The following is a 27,067-nucleotide window of genomic DNA, read 5'->3' on the forward strand; positions in this document are numbered from 1 at the left end:
GTCCCCCAAAGTGCTGGGACTACAGGCATGGTGGCGGGTGCCTGTAATCCGAGCTACTAGGGAGGCTGAGGCAGGAGAATCACTTGGATCCGGGAGGTGGAGGTTGCAGTGAGCTGAGATTGTGTCATCGCACTCCAGCCTGGGCAACAAGAGTGAAACTCTGTCCAAAAATAAATAAATAAATAAATAAATAAGAAAATGGGGTACATAGATACATGGAATAGTACGCAGCAGTGAAAAAGAACGAAGTAATGTCCTTTCACCTTGAAATCATGTAATTACATAATGGAATTATGTAGTTTCACCTTGCAAAGCTGTGCACAGATGGGACAGCTCCCATCAGAAAGACACGAAGCTTATGGCTTGCAGTGGTCACGGGCTGGACATTCAGACAGAAGAGCGAGGTGCATTGAGAAGCAGACAAGACTGGGTTATGGTTGCAGCTGACGGTCCCAGCAGAGCTCTCTGGCTACAAGCTTGCAGGCGGACATTTGGGGTCCAGGCTGCAGTGAGACCTGGGGGAATATGACCAGGAGGGCTTGGGCTGCGAGGCCCAGATCCACTGTCTCTAAGATACGTAACCCTGGACTGTGTTGGGAGAGGCAGAAAGAGGAGATCCAGTTGCAGATGTCGGGGTGGTCAGCAGCTGGCTCATTGGTGCTGCTGGGTTTTGTGGGATCCATGCCTCTTCTCTCCCCATAGAAAGGGCAGGAGGCAGCCGGGCACAATGGCTCACACCTGTAATCCCAGCACTTTGGGAGGCCATGCGGGCAGATCACAAGGTCAGGAGTTCGGGACCAGCCTGGCCAATATGGTGAAACCCCGTCTCTACTAAAAATACAAAAATTAGCCAGGTGTTGTGGCAGACACATGTAATCTCGGGTACTGTGGAGGCTGAGGCAGGGGAATCACTTGAACCCGGGAGGCGGAGGTTGCAGTGAGCCGAGATCATACCACTGAACTCCAGTCTGGGTGACAGAGTGAGACTCCGTCTCAAAAAAAATAAAAAAAAGAAAAGGAAGGAGACTTCAAAGTCCAGAGAACACCACTGCTGCCATCGTTCCAAGCTGGAAGTCACTAGGACACCTCTGAAACTTTGTGCTGAGGAAACTCAGATGTTGGGCTCAGCTCCTAGGCTGAACTCAGCAGGTTGGCCTGTGAAAACTCCTGTATTAACAAAGGAAAGGACTCACCAGAAAGCAACAGCTATTATCCTGGGCTTGGCAGCAAACAAGAGAACAGGTAGTGAAAATCCGGCAGTCTTTTTTCATTTTTATTTTTATTTTTTTGAGATGGAGTCTTTCTTGCTCTGTTGCCCAGGCTGGAGTGCAGTGGCACGATCCTAGCTCACTGCAACCTCCGCCTCCTGGGTTCGAGTGATTCTCTGCCTCAGCCTCCTGAGTAGCTGGGACTACAGGCGCCCGCCACCACGCCTGGCTAATTTTTGTATTTTTAGTATAGACGAGGTTTCACCGTGTTGGCCAGGCTGGTCTTGAACTCCTGAACTCAGGTAATCCGCCTGCCTCGGCCTCCCAAAGTGCTGGGATTACAGGTGTGAGCCACTGCACCCGGCCCTGTGGTCTAATTTTAAAGGTCCAAAATCATTTGTTTCTAAAGTTTGCCCTTGTGCTAAAGCGCCAGTGTATGTGTGTAATACTTGATTTGGTTATAAGCGATATTTCAAGGTAGATATTACTGTAGTAGGTTATATGACTAAAAAGCCTGAAGCTGCTAAAACAGTATTTTTCAGAGATGTGAAATGCAGTACGGGACTAATTATTATTATTATTTTTCCTTCTCTAAGTCTAAAGATAAACTATGAAATGCTCCGTCATGGTGTTTGAAGGGTCCTTCCAATCTTAAAGATTCATGTTAGCTGGTGAGACCCTGTCTCTACTAAAAATACAAAAATTAGCTGGGTGTGGGGGCAGGCACCTGTAGTCCCAGCTACTCGGGAGGCTGAGGTAGGAGAATTGCTTGAACCCAGGGGACAGAGCTTGCAGTGAGCCAAGATCACGCCACTGCACTCCAGCCTGGGTAACAGAGCGAGACTCCCTCTCAAAAAAAAAAAAAAAAAAATTCATGTTGGCTGGTGAAACCCCATCTCTACTAAAAATACAAAAATTAGCCGGGCATGGTGGTGGGCACCTTTAGTCCCAGCTACTCAGGAGGCTGAGGCAGGAGAATCACTTGAACCTGGGAGGTGGAGGTTGCAGTGAGCTGAGATCGCATCACTGCACTCCAGCCTCGGTGACAGAGCGAGACTCCATCTCAAAAAAAAAAAAAAAAAAAGATTCATGTTGGTTTTCACTATCTCATAACGTAGGCTACAAAAATGGTTTAGAGTATGGAGCCAAGGGTGTTTGTTTTTTGTTTGGTCAAGAGTACGTGCAAGCCAAGAGAACACTTAGCAAAAGGTGTAAACTCTCTCGTAATAGATTGATGTGTTTTTTCTTTTATCAGAGTAAATGCTAAATATCAGTTAACCCAATAGCAAGTTAAAAGAAAAAAGTATGTGAGTCAGGTGAAAAATTCTGAGGGTTAATGTCCTAAAGACAAGTTTATTATTTTTTAATGTGCATAATATAATTTTACAACATAAAATTTTAAAAAATAAAATTGTTTACTACCCTGAAAAAAGATATATCGTTACATGAATTGGTGTTCTCCAGGGAAAAGAATCAATAGAATATATTTTTATATGTACATAAGAGATAAATTTTTATCTGGGTGTGCAAGGTTTATACATGTAAATATATGTGCTTCATTACATATATCTTTTGGTAGATAAGGACATATGCATATATATTTCTTTTATAGAATTTATAAATATTTATATAGTCTATACATATTTACTTATTTATAAATACACACATATATATATTTTAACAACTATACAATATATGCGACTTCTTGGAAGAAACTGACTCATAGCATTATGGAGATTGAGCTGTCCCACAATCTGCTGTGTGAAAAGCTGGAGACCTGAAAGAGCCAAGGGTGTGAGTTCCAGTCTGAGTCTGAATTTCTACCTAGGAGAGTGGAGGGTATGACTTCCCATCTGAGTCTGAAGACCTGAGACCCAGGAGGGTGGAGGGTGTGAGCTCCAGTGTGAGTCTGAAGGCCTGAGACCCAGGAGAGCTGAGGGTGTGAGTTCCAGTCTGAAGGCCTGAGACCCAGGAGAGCTGAGGGTGTGAGTTCTAGTGTGAGTCTGAATTTCTGAGACCCAGGAGAGCTGAGGTGGTGAGTTCCTGTCTGAGTCTGAAGGCCTGAGACCCAGGAGAGCAGAGGGTGTGAATTCTGGTGTGAGTCTGAAGGCCTGAGACCCAGGATAACTGAGGGTGTGAGTTCCTGTCTGAGTTTGAAGGCCTGAGACCCAGGAGAGCTGAGGGTGTGAGTTCCAGTCTGAAGGCCTGAGACCCAGGAGAGCTGAGGGTGTGAGTTCTAGTGTGAGTCTGAATTTCTGAGACCCAGGAGGGCTGAGGGTGTGAGCTCCAGTGTGAGTCTGAAGGCCTGAGACCCAGGAGAGCCAAGAGTGTGAGCTCCAGTCTGAAGGCCTGAGACCCAGGAGAGCTGAGGGTGTGAGTTCTAGTGTGAGTCTGAATTTCTGAGACTCAGGAGAGCTGAGGGTGTGAGTTCCAGTCTGAGTCTGAAGGCCTGAGACCCAGGAGAGCTGAGGGTGTGAGTTCCAGTCTGAAGGCCTGAGACCCAGGAGAGCTGAGGGTGTGAGTTCTAGTGTGAGTCTGAATTTCTGAGACCCAGGAGGGCTGAGGGTGTGAGCTCCAGTGTGAGTCTGAAGGCCTGAGACCCAGGAGAGCCAAGAGTGTGAGCTCCAGTCTGAAGGCCTGAGACCCAGGAGAGCTGAGGGTGTGAGTTCTAGTGTGAGTCTGAATTTCTGAGACCCAGGAGAGCTGAGGTTGTGAGTTCCTGTCTGAGTCTGAAGGCCTGAGACCCAGGAGAGCAGAGGGTTTGAATTCTGGTGTGAGTCTGAAGGCCTGAGACCCAGGATAACTGAGGGTGTGAGTTCCTGTCTGAGTTTGAAGGCCTGAGACCCAGGATAACTGAGGGTGTGAGTTCCTGTCTGAATCTGAAGGCCTGAGACCCAGGAGAGCTGAGGGTGTGAGTTCTAGTGTGAGTCTGAATTTCTGAGACCCAGGAGAGCTGAGGTGGTGAGTTCCTGTCTGAGTTTGAAAGCCTGAGACCCAGGAGAGCTGAGGGTGTGAGTTCTAGTGTGAGCCTGAAGGCCTGAGACCCAGGATAACTGAGGGTGTGAGTTCCAGTCTGAAGGCCTAGGGAGACCAATGTCACAGCTGAAAACCCATCAGGCAGAAGGAATTCCCTCTTAGTTTCTGGGGAGACGGCTGTGCGTAGCTGTCCACCTGCTTGATCTCTCTATGGGGTAGCTGCAGACCCTCAGGCCGGGTGGTACAGACTGATGTGGTTAAGTCACGTTCATTTCCGCATCTCGTGGGGCCATGCGTTGTATCTTGTGAGTCCGCGTTGCAGGTTGCAGGGAAAAATATGTTCATCTCTCTGACATGGTGTTTGAAGGTGTCTGAGCCGATCTGAGCTGATCCGAGGATGCCAGCTGAACCCCAGTGGGTTTAGTGACTGCCGTAAGGTTGTTTGGGGCTGTTTCTCTGAAGGAAACCAGGAACAGGATGTGTTCATGTCCCGGGAGAGCTGAGGGCCTGATGTTGAGAGAGGAACGGAAAACCAACAGGGCCTGGAGGAAGAGAGGGACAGAAATAGCAGCCCCGGCCAGGCCCCCACGTCTGCCCTGGGAAACGAGGCTGCCTGCTTCCAGGGGATCCTGTAAAGCCTGCTGTTGACCCGTAAGTTCCTGGCTGTTAGGAGCTGCCCTCCCAATGTGCGCACCCGAGGAACAGAGAGACAAGGCGGCCTGGGGCTGCGGTGGGGGCCAAGCCATCGTGCCAGCTTCTCTGCTGAGTACGCAAGGTTTCAGGGCTGAGTATGCCCTGAATTTTTGGGGGGTGTGTTCACCCAGGCCTGGGTGGCCTAGACAGCCCCAGGAATAGAATCCCAGACCCAAAATCAAAGCATATCCGTGCAGGCCAAGTGTGGAGATGTTAGTCTATTTGCAGCAATTGGTTTAGGGATGGGGAGTGTGTTTAATGCTGCTTCTCATACCCCTTTTTCAAAATAATTGTAGGTTCACCCCCTGAATGTGGGAGACGAAGCTCATTTGCAAGTAGGGTCTTTGTAGATGTGAGAAAGATTAGGATCTGGAGGGCTGTAGGCTCAGTTGTTCCTGCAACACGTCCTAAGCAAAATCCTGGGCATAGGCCAGGCACGGTGGCTCACACCTGTAAACCCAGCACTTTGGGAGGCCGAGGCAGGCAGATCACTTGAGGTCAGGAGTTCGAGACTGGCCTGACCAACATGGTGAAACCCTGTCTCTACTAAAAATACAACAATTAGTCGGGCGTGGTGGTGGGCCCCTGTAATCCCAGCTACTTAGGAGGCAGGAGAATCACTTGAACCCAGGAGGTGGGGTCTGCAGTGAGCTGAGATCGTGCCATTGCACTCCAGCCTGGGCAACAGAGTGAAACTTAGTCTCAAAAAGAAAACAAAAAAAAAGGCCAGGTGCGGTGGCTCACGCCTGTAATCCCAGCACTTTGGGAGGCCAAGGCGGGCAGATCACCTGAGGTCAGGAGTTCGAGAACAGCCTGACCCACATGGTGAAACCCTGTCTCTACTAAAACTACAGCAATTAGTCAGGCGTGCTGGCACACACCTGTAATCCCAGCTACTCAGGAGGCTGAGGCAGGAGAATGGCTTGAACCCAGGAGGCAGAGGTTGCAGTGAGCCGAGATCGTGCCATTGCACCCCAGCCTGGGTGACAGAGCGAAACTTAGTCTCAAAAAGAAAAAAAAAAAAAGGCCGGGTGCAGTGGCTCACACTGTAATCCCAGTACTTTCGGAGGTCGAGGCAGGTGGATCACGAGCTCAGGAGTTCGAGACCAGCCTGACCAACATGGCGAAACCCTGTCTCAACTAGAAATACAACAATTAGTCGGGCGTGCTGGCGCACACCTGTAATCCCAGCTACTCAGGAGGCTGAGGCAGGAGAATGGCTTGAACCCGGGAGGCAGAGGTTACAGTGAGCCAAGATCGTGCCATTGCACCCCAGCCTGGGCAACAGAGCGAAACTCAGTCTCAAAAAGAAAAAAAAAAAGGGCCGAGTGCAGTGGCTCACGCCTGTAATCCCAGCACTTTGGGAGGTCGAGGCAGGTGGATCACGAGCTCAGGAGTTCAAGACCATCCAGCCTGGTCAACATGGTGAAACCCCGTCTCTACTAAAAATAGAAAAATTAACCAGACATGGTGGCACGTGCCTGTCATCCCAGCTATTCGGGAGGCTGAGGCAGGAGAATCCCTTGAACCCGGGAGGCGGAGGTTGCAGTGATCCCAGATCGCGCCATTGTACCCTAGCCTGGGCAGCAAGAGTGAAACTCTATCTCACACACATACACACACACACACACAAAGAAAAAAAGATTCTGGGCATGGATGGAGATGGGGAACAGGAAAGAAAGAGAAAGAGAAAGAGAAGAAAACACAGCATGGGTGGGGTCCAAAGAACCACCCAAGGCTCCATCGTCCTGGGACCTTTGAGGGATCTTGTGGGACCCGCCTCAGAGCCGTCTCTCTCAGACAAGTGAAGGATGGACATTGTGGGCTGAGCTGGTTTCCTCTGAACCTGGGGCAGCAGAGGAGATGGATGTGACTGTGATCACCTTGGGGGTGTTCGGAGGACGCAGGTCTCACTGAGCCTCTGGGATCCTTGTCTTATGAGATGAATTTTTACCCATCTGTGTGCACCATCAACCTCTTAATCTTGCATGATTGACTGCCAAGCCTATTGCAGCGAAAGGCTGGTGGCTGTTTGTGGGGTGACAAGCCGAGTGTATTTTGGGGGTACGATGCCTTGGGGCCGTTCCTGGTGTGAGTGAGGCGGTATTGGTCACCGACAGTTACTGGGCTCTGTGTGCCAGATGGATGCACAGACTTTCTGTCATCAAACATATGTGTTACAAGAACGCTCGGGGCCACGTGCGGCGGCTCACACCTGTAATCCCAGCACTTTGGGAGGCCAAGGCAGGCGGATCACTTAAGGTCGGGAGTTCGAGACCAGCCTGACCAACATGGTGAAACCCCGTCTCTACTAAAAATACAAAAAATTAGCCAGGCATTGGGGCGGGCGCCTGTAACCCCAGCTACTTGACAAGCTGAGGTGAGAGAATGGCTTGAACCCGGGAGGTAGAAGTTGCAGTGAGCCGAGATCGCGCCACTGTACTCCAGCCTGGGCAACAAGAGCACAACTCCATCTCAAAAAAAAAAAAGGCTGGGCGCAGTGGCTCATGCTTGTAATCCCAGCAATTTAGGAGGCCGAGGCAGGTAGATCACCTGAGGTCAGGAGTTCGAGACCAACCTGGCCAACATGATGAAACCCTGTCTCTACTAAAAATACAAAAATTAGCCGGGTGCGGTGGCACATACCTGTAGTCCCAGCTACTCGGGAGGCTGAGGCAGGATAATCACTTGAACCTGGGAGGCAGAGGTTGCAGTGAGCTGAGATCACGCCACTGCTGCACTCCAGCCTGTGTGACAGAGCAAGACTCTGTCTCAAAAAAAAAAAAAAAAAAAAAAAAACCACTCAGAATAGTTACACCATTGGCCCAAAGCCCTGGTGGATCCCAAAGTCTGTTTCTAATGGCATGATTTCCTTCCTCATGGCAAATCCCACTGCAATGTCCCACAGAACCCCACCCTGGCATTCCGTATCTCCTTCCTGGGATGGGGGTCTCTGTTCTGTGCCTGCAGTATTAGTCCATTGTCACACTGCTATAAAGATTGGCCTGAGACTGGGTAATTGATAAAGGAAAGAGGTCGTATTGACTCACAGATCCACATGGCTGAGGAGGCCTCAGGAAACTTACAGTCCTGTTGGAAGGCGAACGGGCAGCAGGCGCCTTCTTCACAAGGTGGCAGCAAAGAGGAAGCGTGCGGAGGGAGAACTGGCAAACAGTTATAAAACAAGCAGGCCGGGTGCGGTGGCTCACGCCTGTAATCCCAGCACTTTAGGAGGCCGAGGCGGGCGGATCACGAGGTCAGGAGATCAAGATCATCCTGGCTGACACTGTGAAACCTCGTCTCTACTAAAAATACATAAAATTAGCCTGACCTGGTGGCGGGTGCCTGTGATCCCAGCTACTCGGGAGGCAGAGGCAGGAGAATCGCTTGAACCCAGGAGGCAGAGGTTGCAGTGAGGTGAGATCACACCACTGCACTTAAGCCTGGGCAACAGAGTGAGACTGTCTCAAAACAAACCCAAAAGAGGGCCGGGCACAGTGGCTTACGCCTGTAATCCCAGCACTTTGGGAGGCCGAGGCGGGCGGATCACAAGGTCAGGAGAAGAGAGGCTAACAGGGTGAAACCCCATCTCTACTAAAAACACAAAAAATCAGCCGGGTGTGGTGTTGGGCGCCTGTAGTCCCAGCTACTCGGGAGGCTGAGGCAGGAGAATGGCAGGAACCCAGAAGGTGGAGGCTGCAGTGAGCCGAGATCGCACCACTGCACTCCGGCCTCGGCGACACAGTGGGACTCCGTCTCAAAAAGAAAGAAAAAAAAAAAAGCGAAGCGGTTACATTGACTCACATATCCACATGGCTGAGGCTTCAGGAAACTTACAGTCATGGTGGAAGGTGAATGGGCAGCAGGCACCTGCTTCAGAAGGTGGCAGCAAAGAGAGCGCAGGTGGAGACAGAACTGTCCATCTTTTATAAAACCAGCAGGTGTCTTGAAAACTCATTCAGTATGCTGAGAAGACAGTGGGGAAAACCTCCCTCATGATCCAATCACGTCCCTCCCTCAACACGTGGGAGTTACAATTAGAGGCGAGGTTTGGGTGGAGACACCGAGACAAACCATAGCCTCTGCTAAGGCCTGGCTGATATAAGTGACTTATGTGCTTTCTTCTACCCCCAAACACAGCCTTCAGGCCGGTGGAGGCCAAAATAATTCTCCACTCCTCCCTATGCACCAGCACAGTGTCTGGTACACCAGAGACACCCCATCACTCATTACTGCATGGGAATAAAGCAGGAAACAGAGCATGTCGGCTAGGTGCAGTGGCTTACACCTGTCATCCCAGCACTTTTGGAGGCCAAGGCGGGTGGATCACCTGAGGTCAGGAGTTTGAGACTATCCCTGCCAACATGGTGAAATCCCGTATCTACTAAAAATACAAAAAATGGCTGGGTGTGGTGGCAGGCGCCTGTAATCCCAGCTATTTGGGAGGCTGAGGCAGGAGAATCGCTTGAGCCTAGGAGGGGGAAGTTGTAGAGAGCTGAGATTGAGATTGCACCACTGCACTTCAGCTTGGGTGACAGAGTGAGACTGTCTCAAAAAAAAAAAAAAGACAAGAAAGGAGGAAGGAAAGAAAGAGAGAGAGAAAGAAAGAAAAAGAGAAAGAAAGAGCAAAGAATACAAGAAGCAAGAAAGGAAGGAAAGAGAGAGAAAGAAAGAGAGAAAGAAAGAAAAGAAGGAAGGCAGGAAGGAAGGAAAGAAGGGGAGAGAGAATGAAAAAGAAAAGAAAGAAAGAGAGAAAGAGAAAAGAAAGAAAAGGAAGGCAGGAAGGAAGGGGAGAGAGAATGAAAAAGAAAAGAAAGAAAGAGAAAAGAATACAAGAAGGAAGGAGGGAGAGAGAAAGAAAGAGAAAGCAAGAGGAAAAGAAAAGAAGGAAGGAAGGAAGGGCCCTGACTGCGTAGAAGTCTCCCCCCGGGGACTGTTCCTCAGACTGACGGGCTGAACAATAACCTGGTGCATCTTGGAAACGGGGCACGCATCACACCTTTTCACGGTAAAGTGAGTGCAGACGGGTGAAGACGTTTTGTACGCGAGAAAGTATGGAACACAAGAAATCATTTCTTCCATCAGGTTTCCCCTACAGTTTGTGGGAGAAATGAAGACATTCTATAAATGGAAAACCAAAAAATCATTTATTCCATGAGTACCTTCCTACAGTTTGTGGGAGAAAGGGTGACATGGGAGAAAAGGGATTTGGGACAGAAAAGAGTCTCTGATTTTCCCAACTCACACGAGTCCAGGGACGTCCTTTCACATCCAGTCTCAGGAACAGAGAATTTGGTTCTTCACTATTCACATGGTGTAGGCTGATCTGGTTGCCACAGACAACTTCAGCATGACTGGGTGGCCAGAGAGCCACCAGCACAGCCTTGCTCATCTGAACTCCTAAGACTCACCCACTTGGGGTCTTTCCAGTGGAGACAGGGTCTGCTTCCTATCTGCTCCTGTGTGAACGTTGGTGTCCTCCTAAAATTTCCATGTTGAAATCCTCACTCCCAAAGTGATGGTGTCAGGAGATGGGACCTTTGGCAGGTGATGAGGTCATGGAGATGGAGCATCATGGATGGGATCAGCGATCTCATACAACAGACCCCAGAGAGCTTTCTCGCCCCTTCTACCACGTGAGGACACGGTGAGAAGGCACCATCTAGGAACCAGGAGGCGGGTTCTCAGTAAGATGCTGAATGTGGCACGCTTTGATCTTGGACTTCCAGCCTCCAGAGCTGTGAGCAACAAATCTGTGTTGTTTCTTTCTGTTTTCTTTCTTTTCTTTTTTTTTTTTTTTTTGAGACAGAGTCTTCCTCTGTCGCCCAGGCTGCAGTGCAGTGGTGCGATCTCAGCTTACTGCAAGCTCCACCTTCCAGGTTTACGCCATTCTCCTGCCTCAGCCTCCTGAGTAGCTGGGACTACAGGCGCCCGCCACCACGCCCGGCTATTTTTTATTTTTTTATTTTTAGTAGAGACGGCGTTTCACCGTGTTAGCCAGGATGGTCTCGATCTCCTGACCTCGTGATCTGCCAGCCTTGACCTCCCAAAGTGCTGGGATGACAGGCGTGAGCCACCGTGCCTGGCAAATGTCTGTTGTTTCTGTTGTTTCTAAGAATACCAGACCCAGGCTACGGTATTCTGCTATAGCAACGCAAACGGACTAAGACATCATCCTGAAACATGAAACTTCCAGCCCCAGGGAATGGGTGAAAGATGTTTACTTCCTCAAGGTTTGTAACCCCACAACTGCCATGATGAAATCCTCAGTCCCCAAGGCAATGGTATTTGGAGGTGAGGACTTTGGGAGGTGATGAGGTCATGCAGGTGGAGTGTTATGAGTAGGATTTGTGCCCTTATAAAAGGGACCCCAGGCCGGGTGCGGTGGCTCACGCCTGTCATCCCAGCACTTTGGGAGGCCGAGGCGGGCGGATCACGAGGTCAGGAGTTCCACAGCAGCCTGGCCAACATGGTGAAACCCCATCTCTACAAAAAAATACAAAAATTAGCCAGGGCCAGGCGTGGTGGTGGGTGCCTGCAATCCCAGCTCCTCGGGAGGCTGAGGCAGGAGAATCGCTTGAACCCGGGAGGCGGAGGTTGCAGTGAGGTGAGATCGCACCAATGCACTCCAGCCTCGGTGACAGAGTGAGACTCCATCTCAAAAAACAAAAAACAACAAAATAAAATAAAATAAAATAAAATAAAATAAAATAAAATAAAATAAAATAAAATAAAATAAAATGGACCCCAGAGAGCTCCCTCACCCCTTCCAACACCATGTGAGACACAGCAAGAAGGCGCTGTCTATAGATCAGGAAGCCACTGGTTCACAGACCACCAGACACTGAATCTGCCACACCTTAACCTTGGACTTCCGGCCTCCAGAACCACGAAACATAGATGCCTGCTGTTGAGAAGGCCCCCAGGCTATGGTATTTCACGATAGCAACACATACAAACTAAGACACTCTCCTGAAATATGAAGGTTCCAGCCCCAGCAAATGAGGGAAAGGAAAGAGTCATCCACGTCCAGGGAGGGTCAGGGTTGAAGCTGATGCTACCAGGGCCCTCTTGAGTTGGCGTTTAGGGCCAGATGCCACGCGTAGGGAATGTGTACGGGGGAATGGAGACGGCCACCGTTTCTCATCCGTGCCGTAAAGACCCAGGCACTCGGGCCGTCCTGGGACCCAGTGCCTGGCAAACATGCTTCAGGATGGCTTTCACGGGAACCCTGTGAAACTCTGCCGGGGCTGTGTAGCCACCGCCTTTCACTTCTCATGAGGCTTTCCTGAGTAACCCAGTTGTCTCTCTGGCTGTTGGCAGCCCTGGGGAGGTCTGTTGTTGACTGCAAAGGTGGTACGGGAAGAGGAAGTACCACACCCTCCAACTTTCTGCATCGCGAACCCTATCTGACCCTCCTCATCTGGGGTGCTGTTTTTCTGCAGAAGTTGGCACTACAATCTTGAAGAAAACAAAACAAAACAAAACACCAAAGTACTGGCTACAGGAAGCCCAGGCTACCAATTTCATTTCCTTATAATCTCAGTTCTGGGGTCTTGATTTGAACATGATGCTCCAGTGTCAGGAAGGGGTCAAAAAAGGGAAGCATGTCTGTGACCTTCAACTCAGGAGGAAAACACTTTATGGTTGTTTATTCTTTTCAAATTAAATCTATCAAGAGGCAGAACCACTGAGGAATATGCATAGCAGCACACAATAGCCGAAAGGTGGAAACAACTCCATGCACGCAGGATAAATCCATGCAATGGAATACTACACAGCCATGAAAATGGGATACTATGCAGCCTTGAAAAAGGAATAAGGTTCTGACACAGGCTGCCGCATGGATGAACCTTGTGGACATCACACTCAGTGAGAGAAGCCAGACACAGAAGGCCACACTTTGTTGGATTACAGGCAAGCATGTCTGTGACCTTCAACTCAGGAGGAAAACACTTTATGGTTGTTTATTCTTTTTAAATTAAATCCATCAAGAGGCAGAACCACTGAGGAATATGCATAGCAGCACACAATAGCCGAAAGGTGGAAACAACTCAAATATCCATGCACACACGGGAGTGGATATGCAGGATAAATCCATGCAATGGAGTACTACACAGCCATGCAATGGAATAGTACGCAGCCATGAAAATGGGATACTATGCACCCTTGAAAAAGGAATGAGGTTCTGACGCAGGCTGCCGCATGGATGAACCTTAGGACATCATGCTCAGTGAGAGAAGCCAGACACAGAAGGACACACTTTGTAGGATTCCATTTCTATGAAATGTCCAGAACAGGCAGATCCATACAAATAGAAAGTGGATTTGTGGTTGTGAGGGGCTGGGGAGTGAGGATTGGGAATTCATGCTTAATGGGTACAGAGTGTCCTTTTAGGTGATGAGGATGTTGGCAGTGATGGTTGTGCAATCTTCTGAATGTGGTAAATGCCACTGAATCACACTCTTCAAAATGGTTAATTTTGGCCGGGTGCGGTGGCTCACGCCTGTCATCCCAGCACTTAGGGAGGCCAAGGCGGGCAGATCACGAGATCAGGAGATCAAGACCACCCTGACTAACATGGTGAAACCCCGTCTCTACTAAAAATACAAAAAATTAGCCATGCGTGGTGGGGCACACCTGTAGTCCCAGCTACTCGGGAGGCTGAGGCAGGAGAATGGCGTGAACCCGGGAGGCGGAGCTTGCAGTGAGCCGAGATCGCGCCACTGCACTCCAGCCTGGGCAACAGTGCGAGATTCCGTCTCAAATAAAATAAAATAAATAAAATAAAATAAAATAAAATAAATCAATAAAATGGTTAATTTTATGTTCTGTGAATTTTACCAAAAGCAAAAAAAATGGTCGGTCATGGTGGCTTACATCTGTAATCTCAGAAGTTTAGGTTTAGGTAGGAAAACTGTTTGAGCCCAGGAGTTTGAGGCCACCCTGCACAATATAGCCAGACCCCATCTCCACAAGATTTTTTTTTTAAAAAATAAGCCAGGCATCACGCCTGTAATCCCAGCACTTTGGGATGCCAAGGCGGGTGGATCACGCGGTCAGGAGATTGAGACCATCCTGGCTAAGGTGAAACCTTGTCTCTACTAAAAATACAAAAAATTAGCCGGGCGTGGTGGCGGATGCCTGTAGTCCCAGCTACAACCTCACTGCAACCTCCATCTCCTGGATTCAAGCGATTCTCCTGCCTCAGCCTCCCAAGTAGCTGGGATTATAGGTGTGCACCACCAAGCCCAACTAATTTTGTATTTTTAATAGAGATGGGGTTTTATCATGTTGGTCAGTCTGGTCTCGAACTCCTGACCTCAAGTGATCCACCCACCTCGGCCTCCCAAAGTGTTAGGATTCCAGGCGTGAGCCACCTCACCTGGCCAGACATGATGTGTTTGTGTGTCTGTGGTGAGAACACTTAACATCCACTGTCTTCGAGATTTTTTTTTTTTTTTGAGATGGAATCTCGCTCTGTCACCCAGGCTGGAGTGCAGTGGTGCGATCTTGGCTCACTGCAACCTCCGCCTCCCAGGTTCATCCCATTCTCCTGTCTCAGCCTCCCAAGTAGCTGGGACTACAGGCGCCTGCCACCACACCTGGCTAATTTTTTGTATTTTTATTTTAGTAGAGACGGGGTTTCACTGTGTTAGCCAGGATGGTCTCGATCTCCTGACCTCGTGATCTGCCCGCCTCAGCCTCCCAAAGTGCTGGGATTACAGGCGTGAGACACCACACCCGGTCTGCGAGATTTTTAACTACACAATTCAATGTTATTCATTATAGTCACTGTGTTGTACCATAGATCTCCTCAGCTTACTCATTCTGTCGGAATGAGCATGGTTTTTTTTATTTGTTTGTTTGTTCGTTTTTGCCCTTAGATCAAACTTCTTTTCCATTTTAGCTGTTTTTTTGTTTTTTGTTTTTTTTTGAGACAGGGCCTTGCTCTGTCACCCAGGCTGGAGTGCAGTGGTGCAGTCTTAGCTCACTGCAGCCTCAACCTCCTGGGCTAAAGCTATCCTCCCACCTCAGCCTCCTGAGTAGCTGGGACTACAGGCACACACTACCATGCCCAGCTAATTTTTCTTTCTAGAGATGGGGTCTTGTTATGTTGCCCAGGCTGGCTTCCAACTCCTGAGCTCAGGCAATCCTCCCACCTCAGCCTCCCAAAGTGTTGGGATTACAGGTGTGAGCCACAATGCCCAGGCTTGCACATTTGTCCATCCATCTTCTATTCATCCATCCATTTATCCATCCATTTATCCATCCATCCATCCATCCATCCATGCATCCATTCATTCATCTATCTATTATCTATCTATCTATCTATCTATCTATCTATCTATCTATGTATCTATATATCTATGTATATATCTATGTATCTATCATCTATCTATCATCTATCAATCTATGTATCTGTCTACCTATCATCTATCTTATCTATGTATCTATCTATGTATCTATGTATGTATGTATCCATCTATCATTTATCCATTTATCATCTATCTATCTATCTGTGTATCTATCTCTGTATCTATGTATCTATCTATCTATCATCTATCTAATCTATCTATCCATCTATGTATCTATCTATGTGTGTATTTATCTATCATCTATTTATTTATCTATCTATCTATCATCTATCTATCTAATCTATCTATCCATCCATGTATCTATCTATGTGTCTATTTATCTATCATCTATCTAATCGATGTGTCTATCTATGTATCTATGTATCTATCTGTCATCTATCTATCTATCCATCATCTATCTATCTACCTACCTATCATCTATCTATCTATGTATCTATGTATGTATCTATGTATCTATCTATCATCTATCTAATCTATTATGTATCTATCTATCTATCATCTATCTATCTATCTTATGTATTAAAGTGGTTCTCAACTGGAGAAGATTTTGCTGTCCCTGAGACAATCAGTAAAATACGGAGTCATCCTTGGTTCTCACCACTGGCTGGAGCAAGAGGTGCTCCTGGCATCTGGTGGGCAGAGCTGAGGGACGCTGCTCAATATCGTACAGTGCACAGGACGGCCCCACCACAGAGGATTCTCCAGCCTCAAATGTCAGCAGTGCCAGGGCGGGCATGTTCTTGGATAACCCCCTCTCCCCACATCCTTTCTGGGATGTCCCCTTGTGGCTGCCTTCATCATCTTTTCAATTAGGGGATGAGTGAATGAAGACACTGGAGACTATCTGGGTAGAGAGTTTCTCTCTGAGTTCCCAGGGATGCCTCTGTCCTGGACCCCAGCAGAGATCACCACGGGCAGCCCCTAACCATTGCCGGGCTCCTGAGGAGGGTCACCCTGCGCTTACTCCCCGTCATACCCATCTGGCGAATGGGTGGCTTCCACAGACCCACCAGGCATCTCCCTGTATTCCTGTACCTGCTGGAGGGTGCTATGTTGTCTCCGATTTACAGGGACAGTTTGATTAACCAACCCAGATCCCCAGATAGTGAGATGGTGTCTGGGCTACAAACCCAGGCCACCGATGTTCCTTGCTATTTAGGAATAAAGATATTTATGTCCCCATTGTTTGGGGGAGTTCATCCACACAGTAAAACTACAGAAAAGTGGAATGCTGTTTAGTTTTTTGTTTGTTTGGTTGGTTTTGTTTGTTTTGAGAAGGAGTCTCGCTCTGTCGCCCAGGCTGGAGTGCAGTGCTCACTGCAAGCTCCACCTCCCGGGTTCACGCCATTCTCCTGCCTCGGCCTCCCGAGCAGCTGGGACTACAGGCACCCGCCACCACGCCCGGCTAATTTTTTGTATTTTTAGTAGAGACGGGGTTTCACCGTGTTGGCCAGGATGGTCCCGATCTCCCGACCTCATGATCCGCCCGCCTCGGCCTCCCAAAGTGCTGGGATGACAGGCGTGAGCCACCGCGCCTGGCCTAGTTTTTCTTATAATCATGCAGTGTTGTTTGTAGGATACTCTACAGGTTTGTGAGTGCGGAGACCCCAAACAGGCACGAAGGGGTGGAAAAGGGATGTACTGGAAAGGAGGACAGACAGAGTGGGGTCCCACGGCTCTCAGCAGAGAGGCAGCTGCAGGTACCCACCACTGGAGGCTATTGTCATAGAGACCCAGCAGGGGGGACATTCGGCTGCCTCCTCAAGCTGCATCTTTGAATGCAACTAAGGGGGAGCAGCTGAGCTTCAGGGATTCACGGATTCTATCAGGACAGCAGATGAGGGACTGGTGGGCACTTGGGCCCTAGAGCTTGGCACCTGCAAAGCAATGTATGCTTTTTTTTTTTTTTTTTTTTTGGAGACAGGATCTCACTCTGTTGCCCAGGCTGGAGTGCAGTGGTGCAGTCTCAGCTCACTGCAGCCTTGACCTCCCGGGCTCAAGCGATTCTTCCGCCTCAGCCTGATCTCTGTTGCAGTGAGCCGAGGTCGTGCCACCGCACTCCAGCCTGGGCGACAGAGTGAGACTCTGTCTCAAAAAAAAAAAAGAGCCGGGCGCGGTGGCTCATGCCTGTCATCCCAGCACTTTGGGAGGCCGAGGCGGGTGGATCACGAGGTCAGGAGTTCGGGACCATCCTGGCTGACACGGTGAAACCCCATCTCTACTAAAAATACAAAAAATTATCTGTATGTAGTGACAGGCACCTGTAGTCCCAGCCACTTGGGAGGCTGAGGCAGGAGAATGGCGTGAACGCGGGAGGTAGAGGTTGCAGTGAGCCAAGGTTGCGCCACTGTACTCCAGCCTTGGTGACAGAGTGAAACTCCGTCTCAAAAAAAAAAAAAAAAAAAAAGGAAAAACAAAGAAAAGAAGAAAGTGTTTGGTAGTTTTCCCTGTGGCTGGTCTCTCTCTCTTTCTCTCTCTCTCTCTCCCCTGCCAGCTTGTGAAGGTGTGCCCACTCTGTTGCCCAGGCTGGAGTGCAGTGGTGCAGTCTCAGCTCACTGCAGCCTTGACCTCCCGGGCTCAAGCGATGCTCCCGCCTCAGCCTCCTGAGTAGCTGGGACTACAGGCACAGTCCCCAACACCCACATAATTTTTGTATTTTTTTTATAGAGATGGGATCTCACTATGTTGCCCAAGCTGTTCTCGAACTCGTAGGCTCAAGTGCTCCATCCACCTCAGCATTCCAAAGTGCTGCGATTATAGGTGTGAGCCGCTGTGACTGGCCCATACTCTCTTCCCTCCCTCCCTTCCTTCTTTCCTTCCTTCCTTCCTCCCTCCCTCCTTCCCTCCCTCTCTCTTTCTTTCTTTTCCTTCTTCATTTGTCTCTTCTTTCTTTCTCTGTTTGTTCTTTCTTTCTCTTTCTCTCTCTCCTATCTTTCTCTCTTTCTCTCTCCTTCCTTCCTTCCTTTCTCCCTCCCTCCCTCTCTCTGTCTTTCTTTTCCTTCTTTCTTTCTCTCTCTCTTTGTTCTTTCTTTCTCTATCTTTCTCTCTTTCACTCTCTCTCCTTCCTTCCTCCCTCCCTCCGTCTCTCTCTCTCTGTTCCTTCCTTCCTTTCTCTCTCTATCTTTCTCTCTCTCTCCTTCCTTCCTCCCTACCTCCGTCTCTCTGTTCCTTCCTTCCTTTCTCTCTCTCCTTCTTTCTTTCTTCCTTCCTTCCTTCCTTCCTTCCTTCCTTCCTTCCTTGACAGGGTTTTGCTCCTGTCTCCTAGGCTGGAGTGCAATGGCATGATCTCAGCTCTGCCTCCTGGGTTCAAGCAATTCAGCCTCCCAAGTAGCTGGGATTACAGGCACCCACCATCAAGCCTGGCTCATTTTTGTATTTTTAGTAGAGACGGGGTTTCACCATGTTGGCCAGGCTAGTCTCGAACCCCTGACCTCAGGTGATCCACCCGCCTCGGCTTCCCAGAGTGCTGGGATTACAGGGGTAAGTCGCCGTGCTCAGTTGCCATACATTTAAAAAAAAAATGAGGAGATAATCCAATTATAACAAGAGGACAGGGTGCCTTCCTCAATGCTGTGGGGCAAGCAGTGTTTGTTTGTTTGTTTTTTGAGAGAGGGTTTCGCTCTTGTTGCCGAAGCTGGAGTGCAATGGCACGATCTCGGCTCACTGCAACCTCTGCCTCCCGGGTTCAAGCGATTCTCCTGCCTCAGCCTCCCGAGGAGCTGGGATTACAGGTGCCCGCCACCATACAGTTTAAAAAAAATGAGGAGATAATGCAGTTATAACAAGAGTAGCAGGTGCACTCCTCAAAGCTGTGGGGCAAACAGATTTTTGAAAGGTCATTAAAGATCAGTTGTTTTTTCAGGCCTGGTGCAGGAGATATAAGTTACAGCGGAGTTTTGACGTCTATTCATAGCCTGTGAATTGGGATTGCCCTTCTCATCTCTACTTTCCCTGGCCAGGTGACCCTGCCCCGGGGGAGCCCATGAGAGGCTGACTTCAAAACATCCTTCTCGAAGCCTTTCTGAATTCTGTTGCTTTTTTTAAAAAAGTCTTTAGGAGTTGGGTATTTTTTTGTTTTTTGAGATGGAGTCTCGCTCTGTCGCCCAGGCTGGAGTGCAATGGCGCAATCTCAGCTCACTGCAACCTCTGCCTCCCTGGTTCACGCCATTCTCCTGCCTCAGCCTCCCGAGTAGCTGGGACTACAGGTGCCCGCCACCACGCCCAGCTAATCTTTTTGTATTTTTAGTAGAGGTGGGGTTTCACCGTGTTAGCCAGGATGGTCTCGATCTCCTGACCTCGTGTTCCGCCTGCCTCGGTCTCCCAAAACCTCTCTCATGCTGATCACTTTTTTTTTTTCTCAACACGGAGTCTCACTCCGTCGCCCAGGCTGCAGGGCAGTGGTGCAATCTCGGCTCACTGCAAGCTCTGCCTCCCGGGTTCACGCCATTCTCCTGCCTCATCCTCCCGAGTAGCTGGGACTACAGGTGCCCACCACCACGCCCAGCTAATTTTTTGTATTTTTAGTAGAGACGAGGTTTCACCACGTTAGCCAGGATGGTCTCGATCTCCCGACCTTGTGATCCACGGAGTTGGGCATTTTTTTACTTCATCAGAGTGAAATAGAAGAAGAGTTATACTTGTTTATTATAACTATGATGAAAGATCTAAGTTATTTTACACTAAAAGTTATATAAGGTTTTGATTTGTGACATCTCCAAAGTAAGCTTTGAAGGAATGAATGAAAAGAATATGGTCAGGGGCATTGGCTCACGCCTGTAATGCCGGCACTTTGGGAGGCCGAGACGGGTGAATCACCTGAGGTCAGGAGTTCAAGACCAGCCTGGCCCATATGCTGAAACCCCATCTCTACTAAACATACAAAATTAGCTGGGCGTGGTGGCACATGCCTGTAATCCCAGCTACTTAGGAGGCTGAGGCAAGAGAATCCCTTGAACCTGGGAGGCGGAGGTAGCAGTGAGCTGAGATTGCGCTATTGAACTCCAGCCTGGGTAACAAGAGCAAAACTCTGTCAAAAAAAAAAAAAGAAAGAAAGAAAGAAAAGAAGAGAGAGAAAGAAAGAAAAAGAAGAGAGAGAAAGAAAGAAAGAAAGAGGGAGGGAGAGAGAGAGAGGAGAGAAGAAGAGAGGAGAGGAGAGGAGAAGAGAGGAGAGGAAAAATGTTTATAGTGCCAGGTGCAGTGGCTCCTGCCTGTAATCCCAGCACTTTGGGAGGCTGAGGTGGGTGGATCACCTGAAGTCAGGAGTTCGAGACCAGCCTGGCCAACATGGAGAAACCCCGTCTCTACTAAACATACAAAATTAGCTGGGTGTGGTGGTGGGCGCCTGTAATCCCAGCGACTCAGGAGGCTGAGGAAGGAGAATTGCTTGAACCCAGGAGGCAGAGGTTGCAGTGAGCCAAGATCGTGCCATTGCACTCCAACCTGGGCACCAAGAGTGAAACTCCATCTCAAAAAAAAAAAAGAAAAAAGAAAAAGAAAAAGAAAAAAGAGAAAGGAAGAAAGAAAGAAAGGAAAGAAAGAAAATAAAAGAAAAGAATAAACGTTTATAGTGCCGGGTGCAGTGGTTCACGCCTGTAATCACAGTGCTTTGGGAGGTCAGTGTAGAAAGATAGCTGGAGGCCAGGAGTTTCAGACCAGCCTGGGCAAGATAGCAAGACCCCACCTCTACAAAAAAAATTAAAAAACATTAGCCCTACATGGTGGTATATGCCTGTAGTCCCAGGTCCTCAGGAGCCTGATGCAGGAGGATTGCTTGAGCCCAGGAGGTGGAGGCTGCAGTGAGCTGAGACTGCACCACTGCACTTCAGCCTGGGCAATGGAGCAAGACCCCGACTCCAAAACAAAACAAAACACAAAGTGTTTATAGTAATATTTGCAACTGTATAGGGTTTTGATGGTGATTACGCTTTTCCACATCACTTCCTCTGCCTCAGCATCTCCCTTTTGTCTGCTTGTTTTGCTCTGGTTCTTTTTTTTTTTTTTTTCCCATCTTTCTTTAGATTGTAACAAGAACGCACGTGGACAAAAACTGGGACTGAGGCCATCCCATTACTGGGTATATACCCAAAGGATTATAAATCATCCTGCTATAAAGACACATGCACACGCGTGTTTATTGCAGCACTATTCACAATAACAAAGACTTGGAACCAACCCAAATGCCCATCAATAATAGACTGGATTAAGAAAATGTGGCACATAGACACCATGGAATACTATGCAGCCATGAAAAAGGATGAATTCATGTCCTTCGTAGGGACATGGATGAAGCTGGAAACCATCATTCTGAGCAAACTATCACAAGGACAGAAAACCAAACACCGCATGTTCTCACTCATAGGTGGGAATTGAACAATGAGAAGACTTGGACACAGGGTGGGGAACATCACACACCGGGGCCTGTCGTGGGGCGTTGGGAGAGGGGGGAGGGATAGCATTAGGAGATATACCTAGTGTAAATGACGAGTTAACGGGTGCAGCACACCAACATGGCACATGTATACGTATGTAACAAACCTGCACGTTGTGCACACGTACCCTAGAACTTAAAGGATCATAATTAAAAAAAATTTTTAAAAACTGGGGCTGAGGGTGTGGGTGGGAAAGCTCATGAACAGCCTCAGCTCTTCCAGTGGAACTTTGCTGTGGTCAGAAGGTCAGTGTCCTCCCCCAATTCCCACATTGATGTAACCACCAACGAGATGATGTTAAGAGGCTTTGGGAGGTGATGAGGTTGTGAGGTTGGAGTCTCATGAATGGGAATCATGCTCTCATAAAAGGAACCCCAGAGACCTCCCTCGCCCCTTCCACCATGTGAGACACAGAGAGAAGGTGCCATCTATGAACCAGGAGAGACGGGTCCTCACCAGACACTGAATCAGCCACACCTTCATCTTGGACTTCCAGCCTCCAGCACCGAGAGACGTAAAGGTCTGTCTTGATAGGCTGCCCAGGGTATGGTGTTCTGTGACAGCAACACGAAAGGACTAAGACAACCTTGCATTGAATCGTGAGAATTGTTACACTGTTGCACACCGTCTATGGATAATGCTACATTTGCTTGAATTGTTTTTCAGTAATTACTATAGCAGCATTCTGCAAATAGCAACATTTCTTTTCTAATAGTTACATACGCGGCAAAAATAACTGTATAAAACTCATTTTTTTTCCTGAACATTATGGTGAAAACTGAAACTCTTTATTTGCATTGGTTGAGATAAGGATTTACGATGGTGTGGGTTGCTTCCTCCCCCCTCCTTCTCTACGATGCTGCCAGAGTCTGTATTTATTTAAGCATTTCACATCTTTTATTTCCAAACTCTATTCTCTAAAAATATATTTCGTCTTAGAATGTATTGTACTGATACTAATTAATACATATACTATTACTATAGTGTATATTTTCATACATTGTGCCTTGAAAACATTTTTTATGAACCTTCTTATGTTTTATGGTTAACTGCCAATCATTTTGTACCACAGTTTCCCCATTTTAAAATTCTTAATTTCATTCATTTCTGGTTTGGCTGGAGTTACTTTGGCTGTTGTTGTTGGTTTTTTTTTTTTTTAAGATGGAGATTCACTCTTTGTTGCCCAGGCTGGAGTGCAATGACACAATCTCAGCCCACTGCAACCTCCTTTCCTGGGTTCAAGCAATTCTCCTGCCTCAGTCTCCCGAGTAGCTGGGATGACAGGCGCCCACCACAATGCCTGGCTAATGGCACAATCTCAGCTCACTGCAACCTCCTCTCCTGGGTTCAAGCAATTCTCCTGCCTCAGTCTCCCGAGTAGCTGGGATGACAGGCGCCCACCACAATGCCTGGCTAATGGCACAATCTCAGCTCACTGCAACCTCCTCTCCTGGGTTCAAGCAATTCTCCTGCCTCAGTCTCCCAAGTAGCTGGGATGACAGGCATGCACCACCATGCCTGGCTAATTTTTGTATTTTTAGTAGAGATAAGGTCTCACTATGTTGGTCAGGCTGGTCTCAAACTCCTGACCTCAGGTGATCCACCCGTCTCGGCCTCCCAAAGTGCTGGGATTACAGGTGTAAGCCACCGTGCCCAGCCTGTTGTTGCTTTTAAAAACACTTTTTTCCCCCCCAAAAGGGGACCTAGGCCTGGTGGTACACGCCTGTGGTCCCAGCTACTCAGGAGGCTGAGGTGGGAGGATCGCTCGAGCCCAGGAGTCCCAGGCTGCAGTGAGCTAGGACCGCACCACTGCACTCCAGCCTGGGAGACAGAGGGAGACTCCCTCTCTGAAAAAAAAAAAAAAGGAGTTGGGGGATATAAAAAACATATTTGCATCCTTGAAAATACATGCCTCTAAGATGACAGATTTTTTCAGTGTAGGATTTTGGGGAGGGGAACTTTTCTCTATCAAAATGATCTACTGTATAGAACATAGTGTCCAGAGTCAAAGATACTGTATTGTATACATAAAAGTTTGCTAAAAGAGTAGATCACATGTGAAGCATTCTTATCACAAGAATAAAAATACATCATCATCATATCGAGAGGGAAGAGGAATCTTTTGGAGGTGATAGATATGTTTATGACATAGGTGACATATGACTTTCAAGGATGTGTCTTTTTCTCCCAAGTTATCAGGTTGTATACTTTAAATATATACAGCTTTTTGTATGTTAAACAAGCCTCAGTACAGCTATTTTGTTTTTTATTGCTTCAGGCCTTTGGTTATTTTGTTCTGTAGATGGCTGATGATGTGTTGCTTTGTAAAATAATCTGCTTATTTCTCCTGGGCATTACAGGATGTGATTTATCTTGAATATTTAAACAAATTTCCAGGAATTTCCATGTGTATCTTTTCATTAAGATACTTAAAGGGCTTTTTGTTTGTATGGTGTTATTCAGTGCGGAGATATTTTTCTCTCTTATTTCTTTGATTATTCTTTCTGCTCTATTCTCTTTGTGGAATTTATGTTGAAAATATACCATATATGGAAGATATGTATATATACGTATATGTGAGATGAATTTATGTTGCAAATATAACATATATGGTAGATATTATACACGATGATATATTTATATATGAGATGAATTTATGTTGCAAATATAACATATATGGTAGATATTACATATGATACATGATATGTGTGTATATAATATATGTGTACATGAGATGAATTTATGTTGCAAATATAACATATATGGTAGATATTATATATGCTATAATATTTCTATACATGGGATAAATTTATGTTGTAAATATACCAGATATGGTAGATATTATATATGATATATGTGTATATATATATCAGATGAATTTATGTTGCAAATATAACATATATGGTAAACATTATGTATGAAACACTTATATATGAGATGAATTTATAACACAAATGTAACATATATGGTAGATACATATGATATAATATACTTATATATGAGATGAATTTATATTGCAAATATAACATATATGGTAGATATATATGATATAATATATATGGGATGAGTTTATATTGCAAATGTTACAGATATGGTACATATGTATGTATATGGGATACATTTATGTTGTAAATATACTACATATCGTAGATATTATATATGATATATATATATCAGATGAATTTATGTTGCAAATATAACATATATGGTAGACATGTATATATGCTATAATAGATGTATGCATGGTATAAATTTATGTTGTAAATATACTACATATGGTAGATACTATATCTGATATAGGTATACATGACATGAATTAATGTTGCAAATATATTTGCCTATGTGGTAGATGTGTATATCTAATATGATATATGTATACATGAGACAAATTTATGTTTCAAATATTTGATATATATATATATATATATATATAGTAGCTATGAATACAGTCATCCCTCAGTAACATTGGGAAATTGGTTCTGGAACCCATCTGAGGGCAGGAAAATCCAGGTATGCTGAGGCGCCTGATATAAAATGGTGTAGTATTTGCATATAACCTACCCACATCCTTCCATATGCTTAAAGTCATCTGTAAATTATTTATAACTCCTAATATAATGTAAATAGTTGTTATAGGGTGGGTGCAGGGGCTCACGCCTGTAATCCCAGCACTGTGGGAGGCCAAGGCGGGTGGATCACCTCAGGTCAGGAGTTCGAGACCAGCCTGACCAATATGGTGAAACCTGTTTCTATTAAAAATACAAAAATTAGGCTGGGCGTGGTGGCGTGCACCTGTAGTCCCAGCTACTTGGGAAGCTGAGGCAGGAGAATTGCTTGAACCAGGGAGGCGGATGTTGCAGTGAGCCAAGATTGCACCACTGCACTCCAGCCTGGTGACAGAGTGAGGTTCTGTCTCCAAACAAAAACAAAAACAAACAAAAATTAGCCAGGTGTGGTGGCGTGCACCTGTAATCCCAGCTACTCAGGAGGCTGAGGCAGGAGAATCGCTTGTACCTGGGAGGTGGAGGTTGCAGTGAGCTGAGATTGCACCACTGCACTCCAGGCTGGGCAACAGAGTGAGACTCTGTCTAAAAAAATATATATATATACACACATATATGTAATACATATGTGTGTATATATGTATATATGTGTGTATATGTATGTATATATGTGTGTATATATGTATATGTGTGTATATATAGTTGTTATACTGTGTTTTTTATTTATAGTTTTATGTTTTTCAAACATTTCTGATCTGAGGTTGGTTGAATCTGCAGATGTGGAAACTGTGGATATGGAGAGCTGAGTGCATAGGATAGAATATATAAGTGAGGTCCCTTCTCTGGTTAAAACAACTCCATACGTGCCAGGTAAGGTGGCTCATGCCTGTAATCCTAGCACTTTGGAAGCCAGGGTGGGTGGATAGCTTGAGCCCAGGAGTTTGAGACCAGCCTGGGCAACATGATGAGACCCCATCTCTACTAAAAAAATATATATATATAAATTAGCCGGGCACGATGGCACGCACCTGTAGTCCCAGCTGCTTGGGAGGCTGAGGTGGGAGGATCACTTGAGCCCAAGAGGTTGAGGTTGCTGTGAGCTGTGAAATCACACGACTGCACTCCAGCCTGGGAAACAGAAAGAGACCCTGTCTTAAAAAAAAAGTATATATATGAGATGCATTTGTATTGTAAATAGCATATATATGTATATATGCTAGATATGTATAGAGGATAGAATATATGTTTCTGTGAGAAGCATTTGTACTGTAAATAGTATATATATGTGGGCTGGGAGTGGTGGCTCACGCCTGTAATCCCAGCACTTTGGGAGGCTGAGGCGGGCGGATCACAAGATCAGGAGATCGAGACCATCCTGACTAACATGATGAAACCCTCATCTCTACTAAAAATAGAAAAAAATTAGCCAGGTGTGGTGGTGGGCGACTGTAGTCCCAGCTGCTGGGGAGGCTGAGGAAGGAGAATGGCGTGAACCCGGGAGGCGGGGCTTGCAGTGAGCTGAGATCGCACCACTGCACTCCAGCCTGGGCAACAGAGAGAGACTCCGTCTAATAATAATAATAATAATAATAATAATAATAATAATAATGAAATGAGATCATGTCCTTTGCAGGGACGTGGATGGAGCTGGAGGCCATTATCTTTAGCAAACTAACACAGGATCAGAAAGCTAAATAATACATGTTCTCTCTTATAAGTGGGAGCTAAATAATGATGACGCTTGAACACAAATTAAAAAACAACAGACTCTGGGGGCTATGTGAGGGTGGAGGGTGGGAAGAGGGAGAGGAGCAGGAAAAATACCTATTCGGCACTGGGCTAAGTACCTCGGTGATGAAATGATCAGCAGCAAAATCCCC

Source organism: Pan paniscus, chromosome X, assembly GCF_029289425.2.
Source record: "Pan paniscus chromosome X, NHGRI_mPanPan1-v2.0_pri, whole genome shotgun sequence".
NCBI lineage: Eukaryota > Metazoa > Chordata > Mammalia > Primates > Hominidae > Pan > Pan paniscus.